Source organism: Oncorhynchus gorbuscha, linkage group LG21, assembly GCF_021184085.1.
Source record: "Oncorhynchus gorbuscha isolate QuinsamMale2020 ecotype Even-year linkage group LG21, OgorEven_v1.0, whole genome shotgun sequence".
NCBI lineage: Eukaryota > Metazoa > Chordata > Actinopteri > Salmoniformes > Salmonidae > Oncorhynchus > Oncorhynchus gorbuscha.
The window spans coordinates 18,126,780-18,132,080 of record NC_060193.1 but is presented as its reverse complement, the minus strand read 5'-3'; positions in this window follow the sequence as shown (position 1 = coordinate 18,132,080).

The following is a 5,301-nucleotide window of genomic DNA, read 5'->3' as shown; positions in this document are numbered from 1 at the left end:
GGTGATTTTCTCCTGGCCCAACACACACACAGACACACACTCACTCACTCAACTCTGGAGAAGAGAATGGCCTTCAGACTGCTGTCTCATACACAAATAACAGCCTGGCCTCAACACTATTCAAACAGTTTATAGGGGCTGGATTCAATCCGTATGGGGAAATTATCGTGGACGATACACATAAAAATGTAGATCATTTCCCGATTGAGCAGACAGACATACATTTACCGTGAATGCAGTCTCCGCGACAGCGGGAACATTGCCTTTAATTGTCAATCACGCTACGGATTGAATAGAGCCCTAGGAATGCTTAGCAAGCTCAGAATGAAGAGCTGGTTCTGTGTTGTTCCACCTTGTTGTTAACAAGCTATTGTTTACAGCTTACCAGGGGGCATGGATAAAGAAGAGAGGAGAGGAGAACCTAGTTGAACCTGGGAGGGTGTTTTGGACATGGCTGGAGTCATGAGCCCCGGGAATGGAGAAGTGGAAAAAGTGATGGAATGATCACGTTTTTCTTAGTGCAGTGTTCCAACTGAGTTCTATTAACGCCATCTGGAATTCTTAAAACATCTGAGCCTCCAGCCCCAACCCAGCAGGAGGGAGGGAGCGAGGGAGGGAGGGTGGGAGGGAGAGAGGGTGGGAGGGAGGGTGATACGAAACATTTTCTAAAACTTATACTAAGAAACAGTCTAAACTTGTTACCACCCTCCCCCTCTCCCTTCCAATCTCTCTCTCACCCCTATCCCTCCCTCTATCACACCCCTATCCCTCCCTCTCTCACCCCTATCCCTCCCTCTCACACCCCTATCCCTCCCTCTCTCACCCCTATCCCTCCCTCCCTCACCCCTATCCCTCCCTCTATCACACCCCTATCCCTCCCTCTCTCACCCCTATCCCTCCCTCTCACACCCCTATCCCTCCCTCTCTCACCCCTATCCCTCCCTCTCACACCCCTATCCCTCCCTCTCTCACCCCTATCCCTCCCTCCCTCACCCCTATCCCTCCCTCTATCACACCCCTATCCCTCCCTCTCTCACCCCTATCCCTCCCTCTCACACCCCTATCCCTCCCTCTCTCACCCCTATCCCTCCCTCTCTCACCCCTATCCCTCCCTCTCTCACCCCTATCCCTCCCTCTCTCACCCCTATCCCTCCCTCTCACACCCCTATCCCTCCCTCTCACACCCCTATCCCTCCCTCTCTCACCCCTATCCCTCCCTATCTCACCCTATCGCTCCCTCACTCACCCCTATCCCTCCCTCTCTCACCCCTATCCCTCCCTCTCTCACCCCTATCCCTCCCTCTCTCACCCCTAGCATTTCCTCCTCCGCTCCCTCTCTCTCTCTCTCTCTCTCTCAGCCATATTTCCTCACCCGCTGCAAAGTAGTTATTTTGATGAGGTCTCGAACAGAAACCACTCTTTCTCCACCATCCCTCACCAAGTATCTCTGCTCTGTTCTCTCCTCTCTTCCCATTCCCCCATCCCCTTTCTCTATTTCTCTCTTCTCTCTCCACATCCTTTAACTTTTTATGTGCCCTCTTGCAGGAGATTCTTCAGAATCTAGCTCTGTTTGGATTGGAATCCATTCAACAGATATTTCTGATCTCTCCAACTTTACAAAATGTAATAATTTTCGCTCCATTAAACACTTGTTCATAACTTTCTCAAGCTTCACTTGTTCATAACTTTCTCAAGCTTCACTTGTTCATAACTTTCTCAAGCTTCACTTGTTCATAACTTTCCCAAGCTTCACTTGTTCATAACTTTCCCAAGCTTCACTTGTTCATAACTTTCTCAAGCTTCACTTGTTCATAACTTTCTCAAGCTTCACTTGTTCATAACTTTCTCAAGCTTCACTTGTTCATAACTTTCTCAAGCTTCACACTAGTGGCTTCTAATGTGGATCTTCTTTCAGACTTTCCATTCCCTCGCTCTCCCTCGTCCCACATCTGTTCCTCTCTTCTCCCCTCTCTATGTCACCTGGTATTTCCATCTCATACTGTAACTCATTTCTCCCACTAGGCAGTATTACAAACATTTATCTTCCCAAAATGATTTCCATTCTGACACTCCATCTGTATCTATTAGTATCTATCCTGCTTCCTAGTCATTTTATCCCTACCTATATCTACATATTTACTTCAATTACATCATACCCCTGCACATCGACTCAGCTATATACACGGGGTACCAGTACTGAGTCAACGATAACTTAGCTATATACACAGTGTTCCAGTACTGAGTCAACGATAACTTAGCTATATACACAGTGTACCAGTACTGAGTCAACGATAACTTAGCTATATACACAGTGTTCCAGTAGAGTCAACGATAACTTAGCTATATACACAGTGTACCAGTACTGAGTCAACGATAACTTAGCTATATACACAGTGTACCAGTACTGAGTCAACGATAACTTAGCTATATACACAGTGTACCAGTACTGAGTCAACGATAACTTAGCTATATACACAGTGTTCCAGTACTGAGTCAACAATAACTTAGCTATATACACAGTGTACCAGTACTGAGTCAACGATAACTTAGCTATATACACAGTGTACCAGTACTGAGTCAACAATAACTTAGCTATATACACAGTGTACCAGTACTGAGTCAACGATAACTTAGCTATATACACAGTGTACCAGTACTGAGTCAACAATAACTTAGCTATATACACAGTGTTCCAGTACTGAGTCAACGATAACTTAGCTATATACACAGTGTTCCAGTATTGACTCGGTACTGAATAATAAGCTATATACAAGGGGTACCAGTACTAAGTTATCATTGACTCAGTACTGGTACACTGTGTATATAGCTTAGTTATCATTGACTCAGTACTGGTACCCCGTGTATATAGCTTAGTTATCATTGACTCAGTACTGGTACACTGTGTATATAGCTTAGTTATCATTGACTCAGTACTGGTACACTGTGTATATAGCTTAGTTATCATTGACTCAGTACTGGTACCCCGTGTATATAGCTTAGTTATCATTGACTCAGTACTGGTACCCCGTGTATATAGCTTAGTTATCATTGACTCAGTACTGGTACCCCGTGTATATAGCTTAGTTATCATTGACTCAGTACTGGTACCCCGTGTATATAGCTGAGTTATCATTGACTCAGTACTGGTACCCCGTGTATATAGCTTAGTTATCATTGACTCAGTACTGGTACCCCGTGTATATAGCTTAGTTATCATTGACTCAGGACTGGTACCCTGTGTGAAAGATTAGTGGAATCTGTGTGGGTTGCTGGACAGGTAGGATGACTGACAGTGAAGGTGAACAGGTGGTCACGTGTCAGGTGACAGAGGAATGTATGAGACTGAGGCAGGAATTCCTTTAACCATAAAGTGGTATATTTACTGAGTAGTCTGTGCTGCATCACAAAGGAAACAAATAACATGTATACAATCAAATTCATAATCAAAGATCAAATCATATCAGTCATTATTAACATAAGTTAGGGAATTCAACAGTCCAGTTCATTAAGAAGTCAATAGTAATCATCCGCGAGTCATTTAGGCTCATAACTATTTATCATAAATCATGAAAGAATACAAACAGTGAATGGTTATACAATCTATAATCCCCATGATCAAAGTCAATCAGTTAGCAAACAATGACGTTTCTCATTTCACGCTTTCAATAGTCTTCATGTGTACATATAATTAATTTCAATACACATGAACCATATCGATTGTGTAATTGGCCTATGAGGATCTGTAGGGCCGTGATCATTGACAATTCACATTACACAATATGTTTGAAGCGTGCGCTCCAAGCCGCGCTCCGCGGTGATAACTATAAACAATAACTGAATGGCCCACTCTCCCGATCACCACAGATCACTCAGATGAAAGGTAAGAGTCGGTGGACTTACGTGGATTCATGGACGCACAGAACTTCTGGATCAGATGGAGTTAGGGAAGAGAAAGCAGCGAGATCAGGCGATGGCAATTTCCTCTTTTTATGGAATTGAGATCTGTAGGACATTTCCACCTGACCTAATTAAAGCGCCCCTGGCCCAGCTGAGTAAATGGCAATGAATTAAAGGAATATTCCACCAACTCCATGGGCCTTTTCTACAGCCACCCTGGAAATTTGTTAATTTCCACATTCCCCAAAAAAGGCTCATTGCTCCCGGTCCTCTGTCATCTCAGGGAGAGGAATCAGTCGGGCAACTGGCCGGATATATGTCCGGTTCTTCACCTGGATTTCCACTGATCTAACACGACCATCGGTCCCAGGCATGGTCTTAGTTATACGGCCCACCGGCCAGGAGGCTCGAGGCAGCTGAGGGTCCACCATCATTACTACTTGGCCAGTTTCCAGGCTGGCCATTTCTCTCCGCCATTTCCCTCTGTACTGTAGACTTGGTAGATAATCCCGAATGAATCGGGCCCAAAAATGGTCAGCTAAGATTTGGCTGTGTCGCCACCAGCGTCTGCCTACGAGGTTGGTATCAGCATACATGGCTTGAGGAAGTGACGCATCTCGGCGTCCCATCAAGAGCATATTCGGTGTAACCGGATCGGGGTCAGCGATGTCTGCAGAGAGATATCCCAAGGGTTTGGAGTTCAGAATCCCTTCCACCTCTATCAGGACAGTCCTCAAGACAGTTTCAGTGACGGTTTGGTCCCCCAGGACGACTCGTAAGGCCGTTTTTACAGATTTGATCTCTCGCTCCCATGTTCCTCCAAAATGTGGAACGCCTGGAGGGTTAAATTTGAATGAGATTTGTTGGTCCATCAGCTGATCCTGGAGGCTGGGTTCCATGGCTTGGAAGGCTTCCTCCAACCTGGCTTCTCCTGCCTTGAAGTTCGTACCTCTGTCAGCCAGGATCTCGTAGGGTTTCCCCCGTCGGGAGATAAACCGCCGTAGGGCCATGAGGAAGGCTTCCGTATCCAAACTCTCCAGTAGGTCCAGGTGGACACATCTGGTTGTCAAACACTTAAATAGAATGCCCCAGCGCTTTTCCACACGACGACCTAACTTGATCATCAAGGGGCCAAAGCAATCTACTCCTGTTGACCAGAAGGGTGGTTTAAGGAGGCGCAAGCGAGCAGGGGGTAAATCTGCCATTTTGGGCACCGTAGCTCCGGCCCGCCATCTCTGACATTCTACGCAGGCGTATTGGTGCTTACGAATGGCTCCTCGTCCTCCAATTATCCAGTACTTCCGCCTCATCTCCCCATAGACCCTCTCTGGCCCTGGGTGGAGAAGCCGCTCATCATAACTCTTAATGAGGAGCCTGGTAAGAGGGTGTCTGGAGTCAAGGATA